This window comes from Octopus sinensis, linkage group LG2 (genome assembly GCF_006345805.1).
Source record: "Octopus sinensis linkage group LG2, ASM634580v1, whole genome shotgun sequence".
Lineage (NCBI taxonomy): Eukaryota > Metazoa > Mollusca > Cephalopoda > Octopoda > Octopodidae > Octopus > Octopus sinensis.
In genome coordinates this window covers 111,067,257-111,081,051 of record NC_042998.1, presented here as the reverse complement: position 1 = coordinate 111,081,051, position 13,795 = coordinate 111,067,257, and positions in this window count along the sequence as shown.

The window sequence follows — 13,795 nt, the reverse complement described above, 5'->3', positions numbered from 1 at the left end:
AAAATATGTGTAGTAATACTTTTTATTATATAAATTTTTTATCAAGAACGAGTCGTTATTATAGAGTGTGAGTTATCCATTTACTTTCCTTAAATAATATATAAACGTATATGGGGTTTTACCTATAATGTAAACATTGGATTTTTAAAATTTATGTATGCACTTACTATTTTCAACGATTCCAAGCTATGGAAAATAAAACCTGCTTACATAAAAAAATTTATTGACATACAATGATTGATGAACGCAATAAATCTTTCTTCAGTCATAACTGTTAAAGATTCAAAATTAAATAACTTCAAAGCTTTTAAATATTAATAAAACTTTCCTTATTGAATTAGGTACGTTATCAATGGTATTTAGTAATGATTCCATGCATATATTATAATAATTTTGAAGCTTGGCGTTATTATTCCGCTATCATTTGAAGAGTAGTTTTGATTATATATCGTTTTAGTTTAATTTTTAAAAAAATCATCTATCTAATCTGAGAATCGAAACCGAATATATAATAATTTCTGATGAAGCTGAAATATGTGAAATTTGCTTTAGCATGTTAAATATTAACTAAATATTCGAACTAAATACTTTATTGCAAAACACTCATTCCACTGTAACCATTAGTATTGTATTTCAATAGATATTTAATACCGGAGAATGTAATTTCTTCAATGTAACAATAAAAACAGTATAATAATATTTAATTCATTATTTACAATTGACGGCTATTTGTCCTCATCTTGTTTGTTGTTAACACAGCTTTCGGCTGATATACCAACCAGCCATCATCAGGTGACTTGGAGAAGTGTGGAACCTGGATTCCTAAGGTATTTTTCGATGTTATTAGTATTCAGGTTACTGTCTGGAATCGAACTCGAATCTTGGGGTTAGTAGCCCGCGCTCTTAACCACTACGCCATGTGCCCCTGGGCCATTACGGAGTGAATTTTTAGGGCTTATAAATCTAATATTTTCCTATCCTCCCTTGATACCGGTTCCCATATGTTATTCATATCTGCACTCGGTTTGCTTAAGAGGTTGTTGCGTCTTAGCATATGTGCTGCTTCTTTTAGTTTTTGTATTTTCCAGTGGTGTTCCAGAGGGAGGTGGTCTCCATTTTTCCATACATGATCAATTATACTCGATTTATCAATATCTCCTCGTGTTACAGCTTTGCGATGTTCCTCTACCCTTATTTTGAGGGGGCGGCATGTTTCGCCTTCGTATAACCTACGACAGCTGCATGGAATGGAGTACACGCAGTTTTTGGTCATATTCTCTTCTATTGGTGGTTTTACCTGAAGGAGATATTTGCGAATAATAATAAAAATTAAAATAATAATAATAATAATAATAATAATAATAATAATAATAATAATAATAATAATAATAATAATAACATTGAAAAATACCTTTAGCATGAGAACCCAGGTTCGAAATTTCCCCCAATACACCTGATGAAGGCTGGAGTATATATCAGCCGAAACGTTGTGTTAACAACAAACAAGATGAGAACAACTATCCGTCAATTGTAAATAATGCAAATAAGGCACATAATTCCTCAACTCTTAAATATAGAACTGTATAATATCTAATGTTCGAAAAACTCTGAGACTACACGTTTGTTTAAGGAAATAATATTCTGTTTGTGTTATATATTTCAAAGAAGTTATTTTTTAATAAAATTTAAATGTAGATAGACTGGATAAGTCATATGATCTAATTTCTTTGGTTGCCCTGCTAATAGTTTATCCAGCTAGAACGTTATTTTATGTCATTGGTACAGGAATGTTTGCTTGCTTTCTTGTTGATATGAATACTTGTATCAAGGTCCATCACAAATGTTTTCGGGTAACAGTGTTCTCTTTAGGATAGACTAAACAGGAATTGTTGGCACAGTTCATTCAATCGCAGAAATGTAAAGCAACATTCACACACATACGCACACACACACACCACACACACACACACACACACACACCACACACACACACACACACACACATATAGGTATTCATATGTATGCATATAAATGTCTAGCATATATATGCATGTTTATGTTCTCTGTGTGTGTGTGTGTGTGTGCATTATTTCTGCGTGCATTGCTATAAAATGCATTGCCATAAAAATATAAATCGCTGTAAAATAGCTCTGATAATATTTCCAAATAGAAAATGAATATGTGATAAATTGAATGAAAGGAAGAGTCGCCATATGCATTGCATGCTTTATTGGTGATAGAAGGAGTAGAGGATACGGAGTAGGTAACTTGCTCAAGTAATTCCAGGCTGATTATAGTCACATTACATACACATACAAACTCTTGATATATGTATGTATATATATATATATATATATATGCTTGCATTGACATGATACGCATTTGCACGCAATATATTTGTACATATGTATATACGAGTTTATAGATTCATAAATACATGCACACAAGCACGCTTAACCACAGATAGCTGCCCGCATTATTGTGAGTGTATAAATATATTCAAGGTGTCAGTTAAGAACTTCTGAAGATACCAATATCTGGAAGGTAGAATGACACATAGACGCAGCAATATCTTTGCAATGTTCGGTTTTAAAATGTGTTATCATGGTGTTATGGTTGGAATCACATGTCATTTTTGAAAGACGATATCTTACTGGAAGTCATAATAGCTTTTCCCAACGGCCAATACGCAAAGAATGTATTAGAATATAGAGAAAAATAACAAAAAAGAAGAAAAAAAACAGTAATAACAACAAAGATGAAAACAAAAAATAAGCGCTCCACTTTTACGTTAACGTCATATCCACGAACATACATTATATATATGCATATGGCAACACACACACACACACATACACACACAAACACACATGTATATATGCGTGAATGTGGGTGAGTGTTTGTGCGTGAGTCTTTTATAGAATGTGTGTAAAATAATACAAAGAAAAAGAAGAAAAAGAGATAGCACGAGAGTTAGTGAGAGAGTAAGAGAGGGAGGGAGGGAGAGAGATAGAAGAGAGAGGAGCGAGGGAGTTGAGGAAATGTCAGAATATTATATGGAATCGAAAACGGAAATAAAGAAACTTATGGAGTAAAGTTAATATAAATTTTGCCATAATCGTGACAGAATGTGTATAGTAACATCATTAATTCTTCATACACACCCCATCGAACTTAGCAGATGATATATAGTATCTCCTCAGTATATTACGTGGAGAAGGTCATATTCAGTACAAGTGATATCAGACGTGTAGGTAGTGGTTGTGGTAGTTTTCTTGGGTATAACTTAGACTGATGGTGGTGGATGTGCTGGCGATAGTAGATGATGCAGTGGTAGTAATGGTTGTAGTGATGCGGTGGCGATTGATATATTTACTTATCTTTATGAAGATGGTGCTGATGGTGATAGTGGATATAGTTGTGAGGGTGGCCTTAGTTATGCCTAATAAACTGGTGGTGATGGTTGTAATACCGAAGGTCTATGTTGCTGCATTTATGACGGTGGTGGTAATGAAAATGATATGGTTGTGTTAATTAGCCCAGAGGAGCCCTAAACTGAGCAGATGTTTTGATCAAATGAGGTAAACTATAACCATTTGTTCGTTCTCTTGAGAATTAGACGTTTGTACTATACACATCTGTTTCCACAATGACAAAGTATAACCTCACTGATATTGACTTGTGGTTATTAGTCGAATAAATAAACTTCAAGTACAAATATTATTGTCATTCATGAAGACGCATGGGAAGCAGAGAAATTTTGACTGCGAGAGGAGTGTGTGTATGTGTAGCCCCACTCCATATATATATATATATATGCACAAATACATAGAACCAGCCGCAGTCAAATGACTGGAACAAGTAAAAGTATTTAAAAATGAGCTTGAGAAGAGAATCTCAATATAGAAAACACTTAGTAGCCCTCGAACGATTTGAACTTACGCTCTGATATCTTTACTAAGGACCAAGTCATCAGGGAAAATATAATATTTGCAATAAACAGATAAACACACACTCTGCGCGCGCTCACACCTATCTATAAATCTTATTTGGTAGAAAGTTACAAATGTGATTCAAGGGACAAGAATTCATTGTACGACAATTATACTTATAATCATTCTAACACTAAACACAAAATAACGCTTTTAAAAAGGTGTATTTGGTTCTAGTTCCCCTCCTTGTTCACCGGTTTGTTCAGTGAGTTACGATGACGAGTGTTCCAGTTGATCCAATTAACGGAACACCGCGACCCGTCGAAGTACTTCTCAGGGACATTCAGCATGACACAAAATACGATAAGGCCGACCCTTTGAAACACAGGTATTACTCATTTTTTCAAGCCGAGTGAACTGGAGCAAAGTGAAATGAAATGTCTTGCACAAAGACACAACGCGCCGCCGGTAATCGAACCCACAACATTACAATCGTGAACCGAACAACCTCAATACTAAGCACCGTGCCTTCACACACAGATGTATGTATATATGCACATGGAGATGTGTGGCCGCAGTCTAATGACTGAAACAAGTAAAAAGTTAAAAATTATACACACACACACACAAACACACACACACACACACACACACACCACACACACACACACACACACACACACACACACACACACACACATATATATATATATACAAATATTTGTATAGACTTGTGGTTGTTAGTATATTCATGCATATATATGTATACACACACATGTGTGTATATAAATATACATATATACACATACAGATAGGTATGTCTGTGTACGCGTGTTATTGTGTATTAGCGTGGATGCGCACGCGCACGTATATGTGTGTGTGTGTGTGTGTGTGTCGTAGTAGCTATTTTTCATTTTCATTTCTTTGGTAAGTCATTGACTTACTTATTCAATTTCTTACTGCAAATACGAAAGTGACAATTGATATCACTTCAAAATGAATATTCGCTACTTGTCTTCCACTTGTAGTTAACGTCACAGTTCTTCCTACAAATAATTTGATGAAGCTCTGAATTACAAAACCATAGACTTGTTAGCCGCAAGTTTGAATCTTCCAAGTTATTTCATACTTGGTGAGACTGAATGGTAATACTGCTATGAAGTGGGATTTCACAATATACTATGACTAATTTGTCTGTGGTCTAGCCATATTGATTAGTTTTATAAGTTTGAAGAATAGAGAATTGTAGCAAAAGTGTAATAGGCATACGGTGACGGATATTTTGTAGTTGATCTCCATTCACTTAACAAATTGCGTGTTCGGAAAAATTGCATTCCAGCTGGAGAATTTTGAAACGAAATACAGCTGTTTTACACTAGCAATTCTTTAACAAATATTGTTTTAGAGTAATGTATCACATCAATACGAAAATCGTATTGCAATTTCTGTTATTCGAATGTGATAGTCTATATGACAGGAAGTCAGATCATGCTTACTTTCTTTAGCCAATATTTGTCAGGAAACATGAATACACTCAGAAAAGGCAACAGTCTTGTTTTTGTTCTTTATCGTTCAGTTACTTATGGCGGTTTTGTGTATGAATTTGTTTGACTAATATGTGCGCTGAAAATTAACATCACGCACACATACACATACACACACACTATATATATATATATATATATATATATATATATATAACTTACTTGGAAGAGGATGCATGCCGTTTCTTCATATAATAATATAAATAATATATATATGCATATATAGATACGTATATGTACATACATCTATACGTATATATGTATATGTGTGTGTGTGTGTGTGTGTGTGTGTGAGTGTGTGTGGGCACAGGATGTCATGAAATGAACAACAGAAGAATAGGAAGTACGAGTACATGGAGTATGAACTATTTTTCCAAACAGCGAAAGACACAAAGGCAAAACAAGAGAGGCAACATAAAGAACGACCATTCATCAGTTGTTGGCTGTTTTTCTACTCTCATATTTCGAGTATTTAACAACAATATACGCTTTCGAGAAAAGAGTTGCTCCCGTAAAGCAAATTAAATAAAATTTGGGATTTTATCTTAAACGATGTTGTGGTGGAGAAGGCGAAAATCAAGCTTGGACAGGAGACAGACAAGAACACGTCTTCCTTGATCCAGCTACAACAGAGAGAAAGAAGGAGCACAAGTTGGGAGAAGAAAGAAAGATGGCTGATGGTAACGTGGGAGCCTGGTGAGCAAAGGAGAAGGAGTGAGGGAGAGAGACTGACAGAGTAATAGGATAGAATAGTGGAAGAAGAGGAGGTAAAAGAATAAAAGAGAGAGAAAGAGAGAAAAACGACCACTCTTATACTGGAATAACCGCTAACCGATTGACAGATCGAATTAGAAGTACACATTTATTTACAAATTAGAATTTACAATGCAATAATTATATGAAGTGTAACTTACTATAATTCACCAAATTCTACAGAAACAAAATGGCGACTTGTTGATTTTGTGCCGTTAAAGTTTAAAGAAATCTCCTTGTAAAATAATACATAGATTAAAAAGATAGCTTAATGTCTTGTGGACCTATAATTAGCTCTGTGGAAATACTTTACAACCTTTAATAATCCTTTCGTCCTTCCGCAGAATTCAAGTTCCATATCCTTTATGTATGATACCAGCAGTTCTTTTGAACAATCACAGGTTCACTCTTGTATATTTAAAATAAATTTACAATTCTACTTTCCACAACCATAAGTCACAATTTTTGTTTCAGTCAATCACTGTCGCCTTCTGTCACAAAATCATTTCTTGTATTTGAATTTTATTTTCAAATAATTTCTAAAACAGCTCTTCAAAATAGTATATGCGAAATTTATACTGCACAAATCAAAATAATGTCTGCCCGTCATCTAGATTTCAATCGGAGTCCACCCTCTAGAGAAAAGCGTAGAAAATTTTTATTGACATATCTCAGTTATTGATATGAATTTTAACTTATCATGAAAATATATGTCCAATAGCAAGTACTCTTCTTCCCGTTCGTTAATATTGCCGTAATACATCCTCTCACACGCGCGCGAGCACACACATACATGTATATATGTATAGATCGCTAGCCACTACTGTTTTCTCTCCTTGTTTCTTTCTGTGGAAGAGCGTAGGCTTGAAACGTTGAAGACGTTTTCCCTTCCTGAGTGTTATACTAATACATCTGTTTGTTTTGTACACCATCTATCTTCGTCTTTTTTGTGAATTCTCTCCATATATATATATAAATATATATGTAGTCGTATATACATATAGCGGCGCACGTATACCTCTGTTCATCTTATACTGAGTATGTATCTAAATTTTGTACGATTCTTTTACTCTGTCTTATAGTCCCCCTCATACTTTCTTCCTCCTTTCTTCTTTTCGCTTCTCGTCTACCATATTTTTCGTCCCTCTCTTTAATTCCCACTGTTTCACCTAGTTTATCTCCTCTGTACCTTTCTCTTTGTCTCTTTGATTTTTCTAATCCTTCAATCCCACTGCCCCCTACCCCTCTCTCCTCCTTCCACGTGACCGGAATTCGGCCAGCCATGATCTTTCGTTTTTGGCCTGATTACTGATTACCAACACCTGTTCTGTCCATCTCCTATGTTCCTGCCTTTAAGATTTCATTTTATACATGCCAGCTCAATTTGAGTCGTCCTCAGTCGAAATACACCTGTTGTTATATTCTTGTTGTTTGTATCTGTAATTGTGTACCATGTTCTCCGTTTTTTTTTTTGCCATTAATGTCGCACACATTCTCTGGCTTTCCAAAAATCGAATGCTCTTAGCTTAGACTTTTTGTAGAGCAACCAGATCGTACACTCTCAAGTGTAACTGCCCGAAGTAGTAAGGACATCTGGGAATTTGACTGACGAAAGAAGGCCACGAATGACCTGCCCGTTTTTTCATGTCCCTCTAATTGTTGTTTTTCCTTTTTGCCTTTATGTCGTCTATCTTTCCGGTTGTTTTATTGTCCTCTATTGCGTTTTTGTTCCATTATATATGTATATGTATATGCATATATATATATATATATATATATATATATATTATATATATATATATATATATATGTGTGTGTGTGTGTCTATGCGTGTGTGTGTGTGTGTGTGCGTATGTATCTACATGTATATGTATATATATATAATATAATATAAATTATATATAAATCTCTCTCTATATAAACGGCAGTTTGTCTGTGCGTTTTCTGTGTGTCTGTTTTCTCGTACCCTCAATCTGACCACGGCTTTCAACCGATTCTGATGAAACTTGACACACACATAGCCCAATGTCATAATTCAAAACTAACGCAGCGAAAATTTTGAAAAGTTCCCCCAGTTCTGAAAAAATCGATAAATTCGACATGGGGTCGAGAATCAGAAACCCAAACCACAGACCGTCTAGGGGACGCAACTCCACCTTTTTTAACTCTCAAAAAAATTTACCATAATTTTTTTCCATTTTTTTACTATTTTTTGGCTATAACTCTCTAAAAATGCTTTATAGTTATTTCCCTTACAAACCTGAGCAACGCCGGGCGATACTGCTAGTATATGCATAAAACGAAGACAAAATGAGAAACGGAAACAAAAAAACAAAAACATTGAAAACGAACTTTTTTGTTGAAAAACGAAAACAAAACACACAAACAGAGAAACGAGACAGGCAACATAAAGAACATTCCCTTCATCAGTTGTCCCTTGCTTTATCTACTCCGCGTTTCGAAGGTAGGTTCATGACACGACTTCGTTAAAACAGTCCTTCCTGCAAAGCAAATAATAAAAAAAAAATTGGGATATTTTGCGGAGGGTTAAAGTGGTAACAAAAGCAGGACAGTGATAAACAGTAACAACAAACGTTGAGGGCTGCTAAGCCAAGACGTTGTGGAGTGGTGAATGCTGGAAAAACGAACTTTGAGAAGTGACAGGTAAAAGCACAGGTATATATATAATAACTATTTTTTATTTCAAAAAGTATAAAGAGAATGATAAATATAATATAATATTTTACTTATTATATTATATTTATCATTCCTTTTATACTTTTTAAAATAAAAAATAGTCATTATATATATATTATATTAATTATAATTATATTATTTGTTATTTATGTATTGGTTTATGTATATTACTGTTTGAGTTGTATAATAGTGGTTTTATCTCTAATTCATATTTTATATATTTATACTGTGAAATTTGATTTAATACTAAATAGAATTTCCCCCTGTATGTTTGGAGCTATACTCCTTAATATCATCATCATTATATATATATATATATATAATATATATATATATATATATATATATATACATACATACGTATAAGTTATAATATTTGTTCCAATACCTGACTAAGTCTACTGTGGCTTTCACACTATTTGCTGATTCACGTATTTGGCAGTGGAATAACAACTGTTTTCTTCTTTTTTTGCCTCTTATAAATCATTCGGCAGTTCGCAAGGCACAACTACAACTTTTACTAAGAACCTCAGGAACATATTTACGTCCTAGTTGTTAAAGTTTTGCAGTTATTTTAACTTCTCCAAGTGATTTATTATATTTTAGTTTCCTAATGTCTTATAAGACATCTGGTATGATTTCTACCTCCTGCTGCAAAAGAAAGGGAATGTCATCTCCTTCAATGGTTATAAAAGTCCTCTATAGCATTCTTTTCGCTATCACTTAAAACTACCGGCTATTGTTCATACTGATATTTTGACAAAAACCTCTAATAATTAAAAAAATATGCATCTTAGAGTAGAATTGTAAATTTTCCTTTCATGTATACTTTACGCTCTATTATTATATTCGAGTTTTTAAATTGTTGATAACCATATTGTCTTCTTGCATTTTGACCTCTGCATAATTTTGTGATTGATGCATACATCAGTACTTAGAATATTTCAAGGCCCATTGTAAGATCTGTATAGCTGGAAGAATTCATATCTTTTTAAAGACGTTCTCCAACTTGCTGGATTCTCTCCATGTTTCAGAAGGAAGTCAGAAATGCTATCCATGAAGACATCACGTACGTCTTATATGATGAGGAAATTTGTCACTACATCCGAGCTAAAAGGTTCTTAAACTGACCGAAAAGTCCAGTAGAAGAAGATTTGATTTCGTTTTTCTCAAACAAGAGATTTCGACCAAGATCAAAAAGTTAACAGAAGAAATGAGAGATAGTTATGGGCAGACCCTTCTGAAGTTCCAAGTGTTATGCATACAAAATTTCCTGCAACTGTCATGGTTTTAGAGGTTGTCAGCATTGAAGGACAGGTGATACCTCCTTACTTCTTTCCACTAGGCCTTAGGGTTAAATCTTCTGCCTACTTTGAGATCCTGGAAATAATTGTTAAGTCCTCTATAGACATGGCTCTAGTAACACAGGAAAGTGTGGCTGAAAATTTTCATGATCACATAACCCTAACCTTTGGCCTCCTAATTCCCCAGATCGTAATCCATTGGACTATTACATGTGGAGCGTTGTTGCGAGAGAGGTCAATAAATACGCCCACGAGGACAAAGATTCTTTGAAAGCTGCGATAGTCAGATTAATGTCCAAAATGAACCAGGGCCACTTGATTCGAGCATGTAGACGATATAGATCTCATATAGAAGCAGTTGTTGAAGTTTAAGGTGGCTTTATTGAATAACTTTATAGAAAAGACAGTTTATTTTTATCCTTATAACACACACGCACACACACAACCACACACACACACACACACACACACACACACACACACACACACACACACATATATATATATATATACATATATATATATATATATAGATATACTCAAATTTAAATCCAGAAAGGTAGCGTTAATAACATTTATTAACTGCAAAAATTCAACTTGTTCACATATAGTTGTTTCTACTTTGCTCAAATTAAATAAATTCCAATAATTAAAGCATTTTTTCGGGCGAAACAAATCTTTTTTACTCCTCTGACAAGACTTTGTTCAATAAAATGTTTTAATTAGTGAAATTTAATTCTGTTGGGCAAAGTCGCGGCAGCTGTAAGTAAACATGTTGAATGTTTGCAGTTGATAAAAGTAATTAACGCTACTTCTCCATTTTCTGGATTTGATTTGATGTTTATATACCAAAATCTATACTTAAACCTATTTTATTAGGAATATCATTATTCACAATAAAATAATAGATAACAATCCAGGAATTCAATGGATATTTTCCACCCCTTAAGGCGGTTATTTTAACCTCCCTCTCTCTCTCTCTCTCTCTCTCTCTCTCTCTCTCTATATATATATATATATATATATATATATATATATATATATATTATATATGATAAATTAATAAATAAATAAAACATATGCATATATACATACATATATATACGTACCTACCTCTACATGTATATATACATGCATATATGGGGACAGCACACCAAAAAACGTCGAACACAATGAGAAACGAAAACATAAACACAAAACCAAGGAAATGGACATTTTTCTTGAACAACGAAAATATAGAGTACAGGACATACAAAACAAGGAAAATTCCCCTTCTTCAGTCGTCTTTGTTTCATCTACTCCACGTTTCGATGGTCAAGGCGATACATGACTTTAATGAAACTTTCCTTCCCGCGAAAATGAAATTAAATGAAATTTGAGATTTTTTTGCGGAGGGGTAAAAATGGTAACAAAAACAGGACAGTAACGACAGTACAAAATATAAACAGTAAAAGACAGGACAAGGAGAATAACAGTAACACAAACAAGAAGGGCTGTTAAGACGAACGAGATAACAATTTATATATATATATATATATATATATATATATATACATATACAGGTACTGTAAATTTAGAGTGAATACCTGATAAGTGTAAGCACCTGTATATGCCAGATGATGGCAGAGAAGAGAAAATATATCAAACCTGAATTAAAAACAGAACACAAAGTATATCGCGGTACACGTGTTGTGTATGTGTTGCTGATGTAATAACATATTGTTTATAAAGCTTGAAACACGTGTACCGTGATATGCTTTGTGTTCTGTTTTTAATTTATGTTTGATACACACACACACACACACATATATATATATATGTATACATATATATTATATATATATATATACCCATATATCGATATATATATATATAATATATATATATATATATATATATATATATATATATGTGTGTGTGTTGTGTGTGTGTGTGTGTGTCTGTGTCTGTGTCTGTATGTATATGTATCTGTGTTGGTGTATATGTGTTTGCGTGTATGTGTGTGAGTATTTTGTTATACTAAAAGCAACTTTACCTTACTCTGGGGTTTACTCTATACATTTTTAGTTTAGAAGTTTATTCTGAAACAAGAATGTTCTTGACAATGACTTCGAAGTTTCTGCCAGTTAAGCTATTGTCTGAATGCTACATATATATTTATAACAAGTTATAAGTTGGAAATTATGCAATCATCTAAGGGATAGAGGTATCCGTAGGCACTCCTGATGTATTACTTCCCTATGTATAGTTCTCGTTACAATGAATAGGGTAGTCAGTAATTTAAATTTAATACCGTGGTTTAATATATAGAGAGAAGATAAATGGCGCAATAATTAACAATGAGAAGTGGATCATTGGTGTTTAAAAGTCATTATTTAATTGAATTTGGAACATTTACAGCTGTTTAACAAATTGGAGTACATTTATATTTACCTCGTTACATTTAATATATACCTACAGAATGATTAGTGCGAAAAGAAAAGCAAAGACAAAAAAGGGAAGGAAAAGAGTTCGTTAAAGCTAAAGGCTTATTATTATTAATGTTATATGAAGAAGTTTTGCCTAGGATACGCCATTCTAATCTATAATCAAAGTTCTTTTGAGTTTCCAAATGTAACTACTTAGTTCGGTAAAGTTCACTTTACTTCTGTTTCTGAAACTAGCGCGATGGAAATAATATCTAAGTTTCATTTTATTTTTTGCTGCTCCAATATAAGTTTTCTTGCAATTATTTGCGAGTACATCATATTGGTAGATGGCGTTTTTAGTTTTAAATTTATTTTAGAATTCACAAGTATTTATAACTCTGCAGCCACATAGATTATTAAAGTCTAATAATGCAGGTGTCATTCGAAACTCCGACATCTGCACAAGGCCTGAAATTTTGGGGAATGAGTAAGTCGCATACATCGACTCCGGATGAATGAAACACAAAGTCGATCTCGACAGAATTAGAATTCAGAACATAAAGATAGACGAAACGCCGTTCAGCATTGTCCGGCAAGATAACGATTATGTCCACTCGACGCCAACAATGATGTGAGATTGTGTCAAGAAGAATATTAAATTAATGAGCAGCTGTGTAGTTAAGAAGCTTCCTTTCCAACCACAAAATCTTCACTTCCGTTCCTCTGCTATAACCCTGAGCGCCAACCAAAGCTCCGAAATATATTTGTTAGGCAGAAACTGGGGAAAGTTCGACGCGTACTGTAAGTTTTTCCGTACTATATGTGTTTCTGTGTTGATAGCTAGACTACTGACTCAAATTACAAATTTTCTATTGATTTTAATGATTTTCATGTACTCTTCAACTCTTTTTACTATTCCTTCACATAGCTCATTTGTATACACTATATCGTACAAATTTTAAATAACATCTTTAGTTTTATACAAGAGCTTCTTTGAAATTACAGGGATTAACTTAGAAGCCACAATTTAGCGTTACTTATTACTAATAGCAACACCGATTAATCCCACCAGGTATATCTCCTTCGGTCAACACTGCCGGTCAAATAGCCAGTGTCTCTACTTACTGACACACGCATCCAATGAAGGAATCTGCTAA